General features: G+C 43.8%; 1 pseudogene; it reads left to right on the top strand.

Annotated features, from left to right (window-relative positions):
- Positions 1-7,533: 7,533 nt before the first annotated feature.
- On the top strand, positions 7,534-14,451 carry LOC137231723 (glutathione peroxidase 6-like; annotated as a pseudogene).
- Positions 14,452-19,194: the final 4,743 nt, after the last annotated feature.

The following is a 19,194-nucleotide window of genomic DNA, read 5'->3' as shown; positions in this document are numbered from 1 at the left end:
ACATACCCCCTACACGCAAGAGGCCTTCAAATCAGAAATTCAACTCTACCTGGAGAGATATTAGCCCTTCATGAGAAAAAAATGTTATTAGTGTTCAGTTTCTTTTTCTGCACAATTGGCTTGGTAGTGTGTTACCGTCTTGTCAGTTCTTAAGTGCTCTATGAGAAAGATTAGACTACAGACAGAAAGAGAGAAGGCAATATGACCATGAAGGCAAAGATTACAGTGATGCAGCCACAAACCAAGGAGAGCCAGAAACACAAGAAACTGGATGAGGTAAGAAACAGATTCTCCCCTAGGGCCGCCACTTGATTTGGTCCAGTGAAACTGACTTTGGACTTCTGATCTCTAGAGCTATGAGAGAATAAAGGTTTGTTCTTTTAAATCACCAGGTTTGTTTGTGGTAACTTGTTACAGCAGCCAAAGGAAACTAATATGGATTTCGGTACCTAAAAGCAGGTGCTACTGTAACAAATACCTAAAAATATTGATGTGGCTTTGGAATTGGATAATGGGTTGAGGCTGGAATAATCTTGAAGGACATGATAGGAAAAGCCTAGAATGCCTTGAACTAACTGTTGGTAGAAATACGATATTAAAGGATGCTTCTGTTAAGGGATCAGAAGGAAATAAGGAACACATTATGGAAAATATAAAAAGAGGTTTGTGACTCCTTCCTGGTATCACTCCAACCTCTAGCTTCAATTGTTATATCTCCCCTGTCTTCTATAGTAAAATCTCCATCTGCTTTCCTCTTATAAGAATACATGTGATTGTATTTAGGGCCCACCCAGATAATCCAGGATAATCCATTCATCTCAAAATCCTTTACTTAGTCACATAAGCAAAATCTTTGACATATAAGATAACATTTACAGGTTCCAGGGATTAAAATATGATATCTTTGGATGTTATCATTTAGGCTACTACAGACTTTGGATTTTGGATCAGAACACACTTGAATGTGAGTCCCAGTTTGACACAGATCTGTAACTTAGGGGAATTATTTCTACTTTGTATTCATAACATTAGTTATAAAATGGAGAAAATATTAACCTTATGGCTATTTTGGTAATGATTAAGAAAATCTATAGAAATATGCCTGATACAGAGTAAGAAGGGAGTCAATACGTGTTAGTTCTCCTCCTTCATACTTTGTTCTTTATCTCCCATCTCCCTTTATCACTACCTTATTTCTTCTCTATTTCCTCCCCCATTCTACCTCTGGGAGCAAATTCCTCCTAGCATCACTTGTTTCTACTGACTTATCCTCTTGAGGTCGTTGTCCAGAGAATACAGAGTTGGCCCTGAGATCTGTTGAGAAGTGCAGGAACCTACCAGCTGGTGTTGAACCATTCGAAGTAAGGATCATCTAAACTGCTTCTGAGTTTCCACTGCAGGGAACACTGGTTCTAAGATCCCGCTTGACACATGGCGTGGCCAAAAATAAATAAATAAATAAATCAAGTGGGAGAAGTCAAACTTGACCCGCTTCTGTCAGTTGCCCCTAACTTGATTTGCTTGGTCCAGTGACAGAGGCTTTCCAAGGTCAGAAGTGTCGATTACTCCACTTTCTGGGCCTCTGCCTTTCCATACATGAATTAAGGAAGCTGCAATACTTGAGCACTACAATTTTAGAGTTTGCTGAGTCAATACTCTCACTTCTCAGTCTTCTCAAGGTGAAAATTGGTCAAATTAGATAACCAAGAGATCTGAACATATTAAAAGATGAGGAAATATTAAAAGATTATTAAATGTGAAAGGACTTAAAGCAGTCATCCTTTAGTCCAAACTCTTACCCCCCAGGTTAATTGTTGGATTGTGGTTTGCAGTATTTGATGAGATGGCATAGTCTTTCCTTCTGAGGGAGGAGCAAGGCCTGAGTCACAGAAACTTTGGGACTATGCCTTATTGGGGGATGTCTGGTTCTGTGGCCAAATAAATTGCTTAGCTCTTGCAGGTGCTGTGGGTGTCTCAGATGCCTGTGGCTGTGCATGGACACAGTGGCACTTCCCTGGTACATTAAGGTGGAAATAATAGATATGGGCCCTACCTGGGAAAGTATACATTCTTCTTTACACATTATCCCTTTTGTCTCACCAAACCCTAGAATTATTTCTTGGAGCAGATGAGGATGGAAACTTTGGCAATAGTGGCAGAGCCTACAGGAATACTTTACTTCAGGGCAAGTTGCCTTAAGGAAGACATTAAGGGCCACAGCCAGCCTGGATCTGAGGTGTCCTCAAGGATGAGGCAATAGTAGACACAAACATGGATAAAAATGTTACAAAAAAGGAAACTACACCATACATCATTCACCTTGTTACCAAGTCCAAGCTCATACTGCTTGTCACACAACAGGCCAATAAGTCGAGAAACAAGGTGTTGGGGCAAGGAATAGAGACTTTATTCAGAAAACCTGCAAACCAAGAAGATGGCAGACTAATGACCTAAAGAACCATCTTGTTTGGGTTTGAATACAAGCTTCTGTTATGCTACAAAGAGAGGGAAATGGGAGGAAGTGAGGTCAAGAGGTGACGAGTTGTTGCAGACTTCCTGGTGCCAGCCAGATCTTGGAGGGGACGTGGTCATCATTTGTTCTTGAGTTGTTCACTGTAGGGTTGGCCATGATGCTCCTGTAAATCTTCAACAAGACAGATGTTATTTCCTGTTCTGCAACTCCTTATCTCTATGTGGATGAGTGGTCACCAAGCAAGGGAAAATTATCTTTCTAATGATTAGTATACCTACAAGCTAAGCAAAAGTAGTTTAGCTTTAAAGGTTAAGCATGGGAGGTGGAGCTTCTGGAAGGGGACTATTCTGTATACTTCAAGCTACAGGCCACATTCAATTTATGATTAACATGCCTATGTACAGAGTTAGCAAGGCTGGGCAGGAGGCAATTAGCTATAGAGCACAAAGGCTAGAACTTAAAGAAATAGATTCAATATGGAGTCAGGTTAGTTCTTCCCTGTTACAGACTCAAATTCCCACTATGTGTCGTTAATGGATTTAAGGAAGTCAAAGGCAATTTTAAAACAAACAAAAAAAGTTAGATTTGAAGTCAAGTGACTCTCTAGCAGTCCAGTGGTTAAGACTCTGCATTCCCAGTGCAGGGGGCACGGGTCGGGGAACTAAGATCTCACATGCTGCATGGTGCAGGGGGGAAAAATCTTACTCTCCTGAGTTATTTCTACTTTGGTAGTGAGGGCAAAATGAAAAATATCATTTACAGTATGGAATGGCATTACAAAATTGTGGCAGATCTGCAATTAAAGTCTATGTCTTTCCTTTGCAAAACAGAGAAGAAAATCCCTGGAGTCCAGAGAAGAAAATCCTGGAGTCCTGAGAGGAGGGTCCATGTACCTAGGGAGATAGATTAAATCCGAAAAATATTTCAGTTAGAATCAAGCAGAGGCTTGAATCTCTAAGTTGAGGTTCAGGTAAATAAAGAAATAGTTTCATTCTGGAACTAAGATGAAGGCCTGTATGGATGCAATAAAGAATTTTGTTTCCTTTACAATCAAAGAAACTGAGAATGAAAGAACTTTATGGTGAATGTAGGGTAGACATAAGGCAATGGAAGAAACTTGTCGGAAATCAGAGAGGACCCAGTTCTTATCTCTGAACTGAGACTTATTTACAGGGATTAGTTTCCTAGGGCTGCCATGACAAAGTGCCACAAACTAAGTGGCTTAGAACTATGGAACTATTGTTTCACAGTTTGGGGGGCTAAAGTCTGAACTCAAAGTGTCACCATGGCCATGCTCCCTCTGAAACCTGTAGGGAAGGATCCTTCCTTGCCTCTTCCAGCTTCTGGTAAGCCCAAATATCCCCTGGCTTGTGGCAGCACAACTCCAATCTCTTTACGTCCTTTACAAGGCCATCTTTTTATGAGGATATCAGTCATATTGGATTAGGTGTCCATCCTACTCCAGTTATGACGTCATCTTAACTAATTACATTGGCAAAGATCCTACTTTCAAATAAAGTCACATTCTGAGGTCCTGCAGGTTAGGATTTCAATATACCTTTTGGGGGGGAATATAACTCAGCCCATAACATCCTGTGACCTTGTACAAACCATTTCTCTTCTTAGGAGTCCTGTCTATGTCATCTATACTGCTTGGGTCAAAGAATTGGGTCAAAGAAATAGTGATTGAGACAAATTGATGAGTCTCCCATCCTCTTCTGCCCTAGCCCTAGGCTATTTGAGAAAGGCAGGGAGACTGACTCTATGGCTTAAGTTCAAGCCCTCATCAAGCTCACTAGACCCCTGATTTGTGACTTAGGCCTCAGAGAGTTACCTCTGAGGTCTTGTTTGATAATTGTATCCCATCATTTTGAACAAAAACATGCAATTAATGTCAAAATATCTTTCAGGAATGATCCCAAAGTACTAGCCAGATTTTACCTAAAATGTCAAGAATCAATACCTAGATAGGTGGATTTTGAGTGATGAAGACAGTCCAATCTGCCAGAAACATAACATTTATGGAGGGAAGGGTACACCTGAAAATTTAACTAATGTCAAATCAGGAAAGATGAGTGCCCCATGGGAGAATTTCAGATTGAAAGTGTAAGAATTAGGGAGGAATCAAAGTATTTTAAATATGAGCGATGTCAACAAAACTGACCTTTAGAAAAGTCATAGAATAGAAGCAAAGTGTGGAGGAAGAGAGACTGGAGAAGATCTGGGAAGTATGGGAAGGAGGAAATTTCCCCCTATCCCTCTTGAGTTATTGTGGCTGGACTCATAATAAAATCAACACAAGACAGATTAACAGGAGAAAAAGAAACAAATTTTAATTTGTGTTCATGGAGGTCTTATAGAAATGGGTCCCCAGAAGTGGTCAAAGCAGGCAGCTTTTATACTTTCTAGACAAAGACCAATAAATATGTGAGGACTTGACAAGACAAAGAAACTTAGGCTTTGGGTGCTTAATTAGTGAAAAATCTAAACAGAGTTTGGGCTTGGGGTAGTAAATTGAAGAAGTAACAGGGTTTGTTTATACAGGCTTCTCTGCCCAAATTCCCTTTCTCTGGTGATAAGCATGTCCTGATGCCTCGAGACGCAGGGAATGTACCTTTCACGTGGGAGATTTATTTCCTGCTTTCAGGGAGACAGAGAGGAGGGTCAAAGTGTCTCTCTTGCGTCAATCATTTCTTAAGTAACTAATTCAAAATAATCAACATGCCATTAAGGCATATAAATATATATATATTTTAAACAACAGCAATTTATTTTTGGCTGCGTTGGGTCTTTGTTGCTGCGTGCGGGCTTTCTCTGGTTGCAGCGAGCAGGGGCTACTCTTCATTGTGGAGTGCAGCCTTCTCATTGCGGTGGCTTCTCTCATTGCGGAGCGCAGGCTCTAGGTGCCCGGGCTGCAGTAGTTGTGGCATGTGGGCTCAGTAGTTGTAGCTCGCGGGCCCTAGAGCGCAGGCTCAGCAGTCGTGGCGCAGGGGTTTTGTTGCTCTGCGGCGTGTGGGATCTTCCCTGACCAGGGCTCGAACCCGTCTGCCCTGCATTGGCAGGCGGATTCTTAACCACTGCACCACCAGGAAAGTCTGCCATTAAGGCATATTTTGGGGTGGCCCGCCCTGGCCTCAACGGAAGTGAAGAGACAAACTAAGGGGTGAAAGCAAAGCTCCTGGAAGGAGCTAATAGGGATGTGAACTATGGCTCCGGAGGAGGAGGAGTGAAGGGGAATTGTAGCCCTGAAATACCTTCTGGGGGATCAGGGACATGAGATGTCTGCCCCTTTCCTCCTGCTCAGTGTGTGCTCTGTACCTTCACTTCTCATCACTGGAGGCCAGGACCCAGGGTGCTCAAAAACTTAGGAATATTGGAATAGGAACATGGGAAGTTGGGGTTTTAGACTATTTAATTTACTGATAAGGTCTATTCAGAAGTGTCTCCTCACCACTCAAGGGCTAGTTATTGCAAGATGAGCAAAAGTAAATCGCCTCAGACATTGAAGATTTAGTCACAACAACTGATGATCCATGTGGAACCAGAGCAAGGGTTCTATGGTAAGAATCAGGAATTTGCTTTCACTTCACCATTACTAACCTGTGACCTTTGGGATGTCCCTTCTCTCTGTGGGCTTCAATTTTCTGATGCATAAAGATGAACATGTGGATGATAAATAGACTTCCAGTTGCTTACATGTTTCAGGCCCTGGGCTGAGTTCTTTTCCATCCTCAAAGCAGCCCTAGGAGGTAGACACTATTATTACCCTGATTTTACAGATAAGAAAACTAAGGTACAGAGACATTAGCTTTTTCTGAGATAAGGAGCTAGTCAATACCCTTATCATGGGTATTGAACTCAATGGTCGCTATAGCTTCACAGTCTAAGGTTCAGCCATTTTAAAAAATGAGAATGGCAAGAGGCCAAGGAGCTTGGGAATGTGTGTAGGTCTGTGCCAAAAGAGGGACGCCTTCTGCATGACTGCTCTAAATGCCTCGAGGACCTGCTTGGCTGGATCAGATATCAGGCCATAGATTATAGGCCTTTGAGAAGAAATCTGAGATAACAGAAAGCTTATCTTCCAACAGAGTTCATGAGAATTCAACCCCATCCAGACTTAAGTTTCAGGAGCAGAGAAAGGCTTTTGTGCAAACCTGGAAGAGGCAGGGCGGATGGAGGGGACTGGTTGTCAAGGGGCTTAGAACTGAAAAGGAAGAAGTTATCACTTCAATAAACAAGGGAGTTTAGTAAAGCTGAGCTGGCAGTGAAAAGCCAGAAGGGAGCAGATGGGAGGGAGGAGGGGTGGGAGAAACAACTCTGACTCTTCACCCATTCAAATACTTTGCAACAACTTTCAGATTGTTACCTTATTAGGACCTCACAGTAAATAGTTTTATGGAGTAAGTGGGGTAGAGATGATTACAATAATTTACAGAGAATGAAGCTCAGTCGAGCCCAAGGCAGTTCCCTAATGCACAGTTTAGATCTTTCTCCTGGATAACTTCCCCCTGTGAATGTGTATCCATCATCTGTGTTACTCCTGCATTAACAAGCCCTTCTCCAGGGGACAGATCTCAGGGCGAAGGGTCTGAGACATGCAGGTCCCCACATCTGGACTTCATAATTAGAAAATACAGTGTGCTGTTGACTAAGTGATGAAAGTCTGAGGGGACAGTACAAAGGATTAATAGTCATCTGGACGATGCTTCTCAAACTTTAGCTTGTGTGTAAATTACATGAGGATCTTAATTTTTAAAAGCAGATTCTGATTCAGTGGTGGTGGCTTTACTTCCTGGATGCAGAGCCAGCACCTAGGAACTGCCTGGAGAAGGTAAAGACAGTACTTCAAGTTCCAAAGAGGGAAGCCTCCGCCTTCACCTGCCAGAGCACGGGGTGCCAGAACACCAGCGGGTGGCCTGACCCGGAGGCACTGGGTGCTCTGAGCCTTCAGGGCTTGCAGGAGTGGGCGGAGGAGTGAGGGGGAGGGGGAGGGGGAGGGGAAGGTTGGAGAGAGGGAAGAAGAAAGGGGAGGGAGAGCGGGGTGGCAGGGAAGGGGCGGTTGCCCATGTGCTAATGCTGCTCTGCGATTGGAGGGCGCATCTTCAAACTGGTCCCTGCCAGGGGCTCAAAAGGAGCCGAGATCCCTGGGGACCTGAGGCTCGCCTACAACTCCTAGTTCCAGCCATGATCCCACAGTTCTGGGCCTACTGTCTTTTCTCACTGTTCCTGGTCGGCTTCGCTCAGCCGACCCCGAAGCAGCAATAGATGAAGGTGAGTGTCCCGCAGGGAATTTAGTCAATTTAGTGATGACTAAATTGGCCGCCAAGGATGCAAGGAGTTCTCCCTTCTCCCCCTCTACGAAGGACGAGATCCATCTTACCAGCCCTTCCAAACTGACATCTGCCACTGCCACTGCCGTCCTGTGAGGCAGAGGCTCTCCTAAACTCTCTTTACGTGGATCGTCTCCCCTGAGCCTGCTGGGTCACCGGGCCGAAAGTGGGCCAAGGACGCAGGCTGCTCTTGCTGCGTTCCTCTTTGCCACTCCCCCTGGTGGCCACTTGATACCCCAGAGCCCGTCCCCTCCACTCTGGTCTGGAACCTCAGGCACTATTGCGGGTCCGGGAAAGAGGACATGACGTAGCAACTGGATTAGAGGGAGGCTGAACTGGTTGCTCTTGGGGAGGGTGAAACCTCGGGGCAGGTGGAAAAAAAGTTGGTGCTGAAATGTGCCCTAAGGAGTTTTAGGGTTGGGAGAGGGGTTTTTTCTTTTTCAGGGAATAATAAAACACAAAAGGCCCAGAGAGTTGCTGGCCAATTTTAATTTCAGGGGAGGTGATGTGGCATCCTGGAAACAAAGCTTGGATCACAGGGTGATATCCATGTGTGAAACAGACAGCTGGAAACTGTTGAGCCCAGAGCTAAGGCAGCATGAAGACAAGGAAAATGGAGGCACACAAATGACAGCTCACAGGATGATTTCCACTTTTTTAAAAAAAATTGTACTAGAAAGAAAGGCAAATGCTAGAAACTCTTCAGCAGAGAGCTGAGGTAGCATGAACGCAAAAGAGAATGCAGGCACATAGATGACAACCCTTTCTTGGTGGCTTTCTTAGGCTAATACTCTCAAATATTTGGATTAATGTCTGTGCACAGATGTGTATGGATGTATGGAACACAGGGAACGTGCCTGCCCTACGTCAGCCTCCTTCTCTCCAAGGATAGTGAAGGGGAAGCTATGCCTGGTATCCTAGTGACAGAACCAACAGGCTTAGAAAATGATAAAAGAGTTTTCTGCCCCACTCTCCCCACAGGAGCTGACCCACAAACAATTCCTTCACTGCATGGGGCAGACATTTATGTACATAGAATTTTAGAGTAATTGAAACTCACTTAAATTACTCTAAAATTCTATGCCTTTTCTCCACATCTCCAGGAGTCCCTCTCCTCAGATAACAGCATTTTAGCTTTTTGCTCCAGGTCCTGTTCGCTCTTTCCCTTGGCATGCTTGTGCGTAGGAAGTCTCTTCCCTTTGCTTCCTGTTTCACATAGAGATAAGAAGAAAGGGGTGTCGAGGATGAATTCTGTAGGTACCAGTGAGCTCCCACCAACAAAACTCTGGAAAGTGCCTTCAGTGGGATCCAGAGGAGGAAGAAGTTATTTGCTGGGCTCTGGGGGAAGGAAATTACAATGTAAGAATATATAGATGAGAAATTTATGTAAAACATATTTCTGTTATGAGAAACTCTACCAAAATCTGTTAAGAATATTTGCGAAGGGGTGGGATGACTGGAATGTGGTGTTAGGCTGTGGAGGAGAGTGCAGGTAAATTGTAGATCGGAGAATGGAGGGAAATTGTGTTCCTATTCCAGGAATGGGAAGAGGATTATAAAGTGCTTGTCCCACCGTTAAAAAAAAAAGATTGTAAGTTAGAAGATATAAGTTCTACCTGTGGCATTAGCCATAACTAAAAATATCACTTTGAAAATTCTCTTCAGTTCTTAGAGTTTAAAAAAAGTCCACAGATATTGGGGATTATCGTTTGTCTTATCATTGCATCATTATGGTTATTTGTGTCACATTCCAGATGGATTGCTCTAAGGGGGTGACAGGCACCATCTGTGAGTATGGAGCCCTCACCCTCAATGGCGAGGAGTATATCCAGTTCAAGCAGTATGCGGGCAAGCACGTCCTCTTTGTCAACGTGGCCACCTATTGAGGCTTGGCAGCTCAGTATCCTGGTAAGAATGCATGTTTCACCTCTCTTGGAACTAGCTTTGTCAGAAGACCATATTCTAAGTCCAGAAGGTTTTGCTACTTTGTTATTAGGAGGAAGCAGGGGGATGCGGGGGGGATAGCTGATCATCATGTGACTCTATTCCCCTAAATCCTGCCACTGCTCTCTGCTCCTTAGAATGCCAGGAGAATTACCTCCAGATGTGAGAATGAAGATTCTCCCAAAGATTTAGTCAAAGACCACCAGGAACATATCTGTAGTTGAGTTTGTTCCTCGATGTTCTGAGGGAAGACATATACTGTAGACAACCATGGGGCTCTCAGTAAGAAGATGTTAGAACGGACTTGAGGACTTGAGGATCTCGGCTTGTGTTAGGTGATTTGGGGGAAGCCAATGACTGGGTATCTTAATAAATCATATCTACAGAGTAGGAGGAATAAAGCAAGGGTAAAGAAACAGCAATCACTTAGATTGGTAAGAATAGGATGATGCTTGGTCATTTTTGTGATCTGGATAATGTTCATGTATTGTGTGGTTAAAATATGATTAAGGGGCTTCCCTGGTTGCGCAGTGGCTAAGAATCTGCCTGCTAATGCAGGGGACACGGGTTGGAGCCCTGGTCCGGGAAGATCCCACATGCTGTGGAGCATCTAAGCCCGTGTGCCACAACTACTGAGCCTGCGCTCTAGAGCCCATGAGCCACGACTATGGAGCCCACGTGCCTAGAGCCCGTGCTCTGCAACAAGAGAAACCACTACAATGAGAAGCCCGCACACCGCAACAAAGAGTAGCCTCCGCTCACCACAACTAGAGAAAGCCTGTGCGTAGCAACGAAAACCCAACGCAGCCAAAAAAGAAAAACAAAAACCCAAACATGATTATGGAGTGGTCCTTGTTTTTGCCTTGATTCATCATGGTCACTTGTACGATACTGATCTTCTGTGAAACTGTTTATGTTCAACAGGAGAACACCAAACCCTAGCTGTGACTCCCAGGCCAGAATCTAGCTTTCAGGGGCTGATTTTATCTTTCTCACTGCTGACTTCTGGTAACAGGAAAGACGATTGATCTTTGATATTTTGGAAAACACCGTTGTGTTCTCCAGATGGCAGAGAAGAGGAAATGTAGTTTACTATCTACATAGTATTTAACTGGAGTGAGAGCTATTTGGGAAAATGCTTCATCTCTCCAAACTTGGCTCAACCTTTGGTGGCTGAGGTGGATTTTCCATTTTATTTGTGCACTCATGGGAAAGAGTTTGGAATTCCTGCTGATCCAGAAAAGGTTAAAGTTTTAGATGGATTATACTAGAGATAGATGCAGTTTTTGACATGCCAAGAACTTTATTTTCAGCTTTTTTTAAAAGTTCAAATAAATTCGAAAGATTAATTATACCAGTGCCACCAAAAAATGGATCAAAATAATACATGAATGAATTTTAAGAAATTTTTTTCACATATTGACATCAGTATCTAGTCAACTGATCAAAAATACAAAGTCCTATCAATTTGTCTTAATGGCGCTCCAATGATAAGAAATCCAACAATTTTCTCCTTTTTAAACACCACTTAAATTTAGGCATATTGCAATCTCACTTCTAAGATATATGGTTCACCAAATTTTTAAAAAATAATTAATTTATTTTGGCTGCGCCAGGTCTTAGTTGCGGCACACGGAATCTTCATTGCAGCATTCGGACCCTTAGTTGCAGCAGGTGGGCTCCTTAGTTGTGGCATGCTTGCAGGATCTATTTCCCCGACCAGGGATCGAACGCGGGGCCCCCTGCAATGGAAGCACAGCGTCTTATCCACTGGACTACCAGGGAAGTCCCAGTTCACCAAATTTTGATATTTGAAAATTAACATTCAGCGGTGCTACAGTTTGAATATTCGTGTCCCCCTACAATTCATATATTGAAACTAATGCCCAGTGTGATGGCAATAGGAAGTGGGGCTTTTGGGAGGTGCTTAGGTCATGAGGGTAAAACCGTCACGAATGGGCTTAATGCTCTTACAAAAGATACCCTACAGGGCTCCCCAGTTCCTTCCACCATGTGAGGACACAGGAAGAAGTTGGCAGTCTGCACCCTGGAGGAGGGTCTTGTTCAGAACCCTACCGTACTGGCACCGTGATCTTGGACTTCCAAGTTCCAGAACTGTGAGAAATAAATTTCTCATTTATTTATTTACAAGCCACCCAGTCTGATATTTTGTCTTAGCAGCCTGAATGGACTAAGACAGTGGGGCTGCTTGATTCAGGCAAAAATTATATTAAAATACCCCCTCCACCAAAGCACAACAAAAACCAAATGATTCACATTTACCAAAAGAAGCTAAAGACCTTTTCAATTTAATGTTGAAATTGTGCATAAAAAGATACTCTCAAATTACAGATTTTGAAAAGATCAAGACACTTAAAAGAATTTGGGAGTCACATTGTGTTTATTATTTTTATGTACAATCAACTCTAGGGAAAACCTGAAAAGCTAAATACTACTTTTTTAATTTTTATAAAAATCTCAGGATCTAATTATAAGAGGCTAAACAACAGTTTAGTATCATTTAGCAAGTGGGGATTTTCCTCCCTTCAAAAAGTTAAGCTTGAAAAATATGGTAAGCTTAAAAAGTTGTGAGGTGTAAACAGAAGTTCCATGGAATGTAAATCTGCTTTTATATCTGTTTTAGTTTAAACTTATTGAATAGGTAATACAGTCACAGGATTCAAAATTTAAAAGGTACAAAAGGGCTTTACAGTGAAATCTTCCACAGTCCCTTCCCTTTGGGCAACGAGTGTTATCAGTTTGTGGTGTACATTTCCATAAATCTTTTTTTTAATATTTATTTTATTATTTATTTATTTATTTGGTTGTGCCAGGCCTTAGTTGCAGCAGGCAGCCTCCTTAGTTGAGACACGTGGGCTCCTTAGTTGCAGCATGTGAACTCTTAGTTGCAGCAGGCATGTGGGATCTAGTTCCCTGACCAGGGATCAAATCTGAGCCCCCCTACATTGGGAGCTCTGAGTCTTAACCACTGCACCACCAGGGAAGTCCCTGCATAAATCTTTAATGCATATGCAAGAAATCAGTTTCTCTGTCTCCTCTCTCTCTTTCTCTCTCTCTTTCTCACACACACACACACAAATGATTCTGCACAGTGCATTTTAACATAATAAAATATCTTTGACATTATTCCGTGTCACCACATGATGAGCTTCCTCATTCATTTTAAGATATAGTTTTCCAGGGAATTACCTGGTGGTCCAGTGGTTAGGACTTTGTGCTTCCATTGCAGGGGGCACAGGTTCCATCCCTGGATGGGGAATTAAGATCCCACATTCCATGTGATGCAGCCAAAAAACGAACAAGACCAAAAAAAGAAAAAAAAAAAGGATATAGTTTTCCATTGTATTGCTGTGCTATAATTTATTAAACTAGTTCATGAGAATTATAAAGAGCATCTCATTCAGATTTTACTCCAAATGAACCAAAGTTTGCTGGGTATTTCCGCAACAGGAAGGAAATATTCTTTTTTTTTTTTTTTGCGGCACGCGGGCATCTCACTGTTGTGGCCTCTCCCGTTGCGGAGCACAGGCTCCGGATGTGCAGGCTCAGCAGCCATGGCTCACGGGCCCACCCGCTCCGCGGCATGTGGGATCTTCCCGGACCAGGGCACGAACCCATGTCCCCTGCATCAGCAGGCAGACTCTCAACCACTGCGCCACCAGGGAAGCTCAAGAAAGAAATATTCTTGATGGTTAAAGATAAAAGGGATAGTAACTGAATAAATATATAAAGAGAAGAAAGCACTTCCTTTTAAGAAGAGGTCCTTGGGGGAGATGCCTGCAGACAGAGCTGAGTCTGAATAGGACTGGCTGGTGCTGGTCATGGAATCAGTAAATCTGAACTGAAAATGGCTAAAGTTGGAAATAATGGTACAAGTCCAGACAGAGAGTTGGAAAGCTTCCTGGCAGTGGTAAAGAGCAGTTTGGAGTTTGTAGCCTAGAATCCCAGTGAGTGTTCCAGGGAAATGACATCAGTTATGTCACTGGAACTGACAAAAAGGTAGAGAATGCTTTGGAGCTAAGCTTAGCATCTCACTGATTCCCTCAACAACTCCCAGGTTAGAGCACCAAAGAGTGCTCCTGGGAAGGTGACTGGAGTGTCAGGTTGTGTCATCATGGGGCATAGTGAGAGGAAGGGGGTAGCATGTCCATTTTGTTTGCCTTTCCTTAAAACATTTTTGATCAATCAATCAATCCATCAACTAAGGAAGGCAATGGCATTTAAATCTGACTTCTCTTCAGAATCAAGCAGAACCCCGCCTCCCCCCAACACGCACACACAGAGTACTAACCAATCTGTGCTTTTAAAGGAGGGCTCCTATTGGATGATGAAGAGCCATTTATGGGAGCTATCGCACAAGAAAAATGGCAGCTATCGGGATGCGCTTCTGGATACCTATGTTCTAGCTTTTTGCTCTGTTTCCTCAATGTCTGTAATCTTGAACCTTCCCCTTCATAGTCCTCAGCTTACTCATGTGATAAGTGGATAAATCAGTAGTCTTTTACTGCTCAAGGTAGGGCTGCTGGCCGGGCTATCCATGCAGTTCACTCTCTACTTACAGAACTGAATGCACTACAGGAAGAGCTGAAACCTTTTGGTGTAGTTGTGTTGGGCTTTCCCTGCTACCAATTTGGAAAACAAGAACCAGCAAAAACCTCAGAGATCCTTTTGGGGCTCAAGTAAGTGCCTGCTTGGGACCCTGCAAGACCCTGTCAGGATTTTCCTTCCACATTCTACCTAGAGGCTTCTTATTCTGGAGACTTCTGGGGTGACTGACAGATTAATGGGTTCAAAAACATCATTATGATGCTTTTAATTCAGTCTTGCCCTACTGGCAGTGCTCAATAATTCTACTTTTCAGTACTTTAATGGTAAGACTACGGGAAATCTAATGGAAAAGCAGCACAGGAAAAAGGAGAAGACACAGGAAATAGAAATGAATCAAGAATCCTAACCTTCCAATTTTCTTTTTTTAAAATTTTTATTGGAGCATAGTTGATTTAAAATGTTGTGTTAGTTGCTGCTGTACAGCAAAGTGAATCAGTTACACATATACATATATCCACTCTTTTTAGATTCTTTTCCTATATAGGTCATTACAGAGTACTGAGTAGAGTTCCCTGTGCTATACAGTAGCTCCTTATTACTTATCTATTTTATATATAGTAGTGTGTATATGTCAATCCCAATCCCCCTATTTATCCCCCCCCAGTTACCATGAGATTGCTTTCTACATCTACATTTTAGTGTCCCCTGAATTGGCAGGCGGATTCTTAACCACTGCGCCACCAGAGAAACCCTGCAGTTTTTTTTTGTTTTTTTTTTTTAAATCTTTAGTGGCTATCATGGTGATCATCATCATCATTACTGGCACTACTATTGCTGCAAATTTTTTCCTCGAACCAGAGGTTGCCACAATTTATCATTTAAATTAGATAGACTTGAGCTAATTGAATCTAAGACTAGTGTTGTTGCATAAATCTACTACCCCAACAAACCACCTAGTAGGCATCTAAAATCACTAAGGCTCCGCTAATCACAAAACCTTTGAGGAGAGCCCCTGGACAGGACAGGGATGTTCTAAAGTTCAGAGAACCAGTACTCAGACCTTCTCTAATCATCCTACTCCCAGTTTGTTAAGCAGCCCATCCCTGGAAGTAAGGCCCCAATACTGTCTCCCCCATGACAGTTATTGCATAGATGTAGTCTCTGCCCTGTAGACTGCATGGACGCTGGTGGTTGTTGGACTTTGAGAGTGCCCGTGTTAGTTCTGGAAGCTGGATTCCCCAAATCTGATAAAGAGTAGCCAAAGTCCCTCCCATAGCCAGCACATTGAATCTTGCTCTGTGGTCTCGTGAATACTCTTTGACTTGGCTTCAGGTCTCAGAAAACAGAAGCTGTGACTAGCAGTCATGTTTATAATTTACTGAGAGAGTGGTCTCAGAAGAGGGAATCAGTGAAGCAGAATAGGGCAGGGTAAAGAGAGAAGTAAGGATGCAATTTCTGATGGAATTTAGCTTCAGGTAAATTGCACTATAATTATTTCCATCTTGAAGGAAGAGAGATGGCCTTTTGTAACTCATGTCTGTCAATCTTTAGCTATGGGCTCACCCTCGAACCCCAGAGGCATAACTGATGTGAGACAGCTCCCTTTGGCTGAAGGAAATTCTCTGAAGAATATAGCAGCTGAAGGTAATACTCTGAAAAAGGGGCAGCTATGGGCCATTAGGAGCCAACACTCAGAGCAGGTAGGGATGGATGGACAATCCTTCAAGCACATCTGAATCAGGCCATGGAGACCATCTACTACCCTGCATGAACAACTCATTATTCGGAGCAATCCCCAGTAGAGGCCCTCACTCAGTCAACATTTTCTCTTTCTTGCCTTCTATCTCTAGGGAATTGATTCTCAAAGCATGGTCCCCTGACCAGCAGCCAACAGCATCCCTTGAGAACTTGTTAGAAATGCAGTTTTTTAGATCACTTTCAAACTTACTGAATCATAAATGAGGGTTGGGGAGGGTGGGGATGCCAGAGTGTGGGTGGGAACAGCCATCTGTGGTTTAAAAAGCCTTCCAGGTGATACTAGTACAGGCTAAAATTTGAAGACCACTGCTCTAGGGAATGGAGAAGCAGCAGAAGGTATTGAAATTTTGACAAAGGATGAATGAGGAAAATCTCTCTAGTATTCCATGTGGCTACCATGTCTTCTGCATGACCACGGCTACAGTGCCTCCCCCGCTCAGCCATTAGGTGTTCCTAGGACCCCAGGGCTGACATGGACAATTCAGCCCCTTGGTTTTCTGTTTCCTCAGTCTCTGACCCTTGTGGTTTCCACCTGGGTCCAAACTCAAGGTGTATTATCTGACAGACTTCCTTTTTGACCAAACTTTAGTCAGGCTTCTCTGAGCCCTCTTCCCTACTAGTCCTCTACCTTGGCCTGTCTTTAGCAAAAATCCTGTTCTTTATGTTTCCCTGTGGAATCACTCCAAGATATTAGAAGTGATTAAGGTGCACAAGAGTGTGTTTGATACTCTCATTGAGTAAAAAGTGGGTTAATGCTATATGCATGCACTTGTCCTTGGAAGGAAACACAAAAATGAGTATGTGCGTCTGTAAGGCTGTAACTCTCCCTCTCTGGGAGGTGGAGATGAGGTGGGAGACTGGGAAGCAGGGAGTGGGGGCACGGTGGTGAGGGGTAAGGAGGGTCTGTTTGATACTTTTTCAGGTTTGGGACTTGCCAAAATGTTACATATACAACATAAAATCTTTTTACAAAAAGAAAAGTCTATCCTTTTGGACTACAAGTCTTGACCAAAGATCTGAAAAATGAGGGGAATATGGGGAAAGTTTTTTCTTTTTAACTGAACCTTAATTTATTATGTATGGTAAAGACAAAGTTCTTCCCTGAACACGTCTCTGCCAAATTATCAACTCCCAAAAAAGCGACTGGAAGGGCTCTCTCCCCTTTATGGAAAGGTCTGTAGAAAAATGATTGGCAGGGGTGAGATTTGAATCTCTGTATCCCAAGAGACTAGCGCCCTCCCCCAACGCTTTGGATCGCTTAGGCAATTTACCTCTATGTACATGGAAAAAAAAAGCAAATTACTTTACAGCTATTTCTAATGCTCAGAAGACATATAAGGAAAGTAAATTCAGTGTGAACTTTGTGTATATTACCTTCTCCACTCCCTTTCAAAAGACACTCGTCGGGAACTTCACGTCCTTCAAGCAGGCAAAATTAGAGTTAAAATTGTATGCTCAGACTATTCCTAGATTCCCACGCACCAAATATCAGGTGCTCCATCCTCCCTGATTCTCTGCGCTGTAATGAATCTTCCCAGCTACCGAGAAAGAGCAAAATTCGGTTTCGGGTGGTCGCCCCTCTGTCCGTCCAACCCGGACCCAGCACCCCCGAGTTTCGCCTCTGGTGCGGTCTCTCATGAGAACGAGGAGGTAGACAGAATAAATCCATTAGAGTCTAGAAAAATCAACCATTGAGAAAACGTTTGAAAATCACCATGGCCGACCTGGCTTTGGAACTGTGACGACCCTGAGATGAGTCTCAGATTTGCCGGCTGAGTTTAGGCGTCGGCGGAGAGAAGTTATATTTCTTGTCCGCAACTTGAAAGCAGACGAACTCCCCTCCCCACTCACTGCCCCCGCATCCCTAACCACCTGGACTTCGAGCCCCGACCTTTTAATAAAGACCCTGTTGTAAAAGACTATGGAAAGAAACATCTGTGCGATAGACCCACAGTTTTTCTGACGATGTTTTTATGGCCTGAATTCCCAAAGTTCAGGGCTGGGATGCGTGATGCGCGTCTTCGTACCCACCCGGGTCCTGCGGGTTCTGACCCTGCGAACGCAGTCTGGACTGGTCCTCGGGTCTCCCCTCTCCCGTCCCGGCCTCCCTGCCCGCATCACCTCAGTGATCCCAGTTCCCGCCTGTCCTGGGGCGGGGCGGGAACTGGGACTCATCCCGACTCCCACGGCCCTTCCCCCACCCACGCGGGGCCTTCTGGGGGCGCGCAGCCGCGAAGTGGTCCAGAGCCCTCCAGCTTTGCTCTCTGCTCGTCCCCGAGGGGATGCGACTGGGAGCTGCGGGGAAGGTGGGTCACCGTGGGGTGCAGGGACCGAGTTAGAGGGGAGAAGGCGTTACCTCTTCTACGAACTGATTTTCAGAAGTACCTGAGTGTGAAAACCTAGTCCGAGAGGAACAGAGGAGGACAAAAATTGGGGGGAACTGAAGTAAACAGCCTTTTTCCTGGTTGGATTTTTTCAGATGCTCACCAAATTTCCTGAGGCGGAAGCTGCAGAGGTTCCTGGCTCCCTGTCCGCACTCCCACCTCCACACCCCTCCTGAGAGGCTCCAGGTGGAAGATTGTTACAACAGATCTTGACCGTGCTCTTGAGAATGACAGCACGGGATTTGGAGGGAAACTAAACGGGCTGACACCTGTAGTTGAAGGAAGATGGCCTTGACGCCCAGCCTCCTCGGCTCCACCCGAGAGATGCACGTTCCTCCTCTCACCAATCCGGCACCTTCAGGTACCTCAAATGAGTTACTTTGTCACATATGGCCAGTTATTTCATGCAAATCCTTGAAGGTTTTTTAAAAATTACATATAGTTTTTAAAAGGCATATTTCCTTGTAAAAATCTTTACCACTTATTTCCTAGCCTCGACTTTCTGTAACGCTTTTCCTTGGGATAACAGAAAAATCCTTTGTCTAACACTACACCTACCTATTACTTTTCCTTTCGTATTTTTCTGTCTCAAGCGCGTTCTGAGGAAGTGAAGCATCTCCCTGGAGTTGGCATATTTTCTGAAGGCAACAGATTAACACTAGACAGTGTAAAGTCATTTTTTTCACCCAATCGAAGTAAAATGGGGTAGATTCGGCTGTCCCCTCACCTTTCAGGT

Source organism: Pseudorca crassidens, chromosome 10, assembly GCF_039906515.1.
Source record: "Pseudorca crassidens isolate mPseCra1 chromosome 10, mPseCra1.hap1, whole genome shotgun sequence".
In the NCBI taxonomy this organism is placed as follows: domain Eukaryota; kingdom Metazoa; phylum Chordata; class Mammalia; order Artiodactyla; family Delphinidae; genus Pseudorca; species Pseudorca crassidens.
The sequence above is the reverse complement of the archived record's forward strand: the minus strand, read 5'-3'. Positions and strand labels throughout refer to the sequence as shown.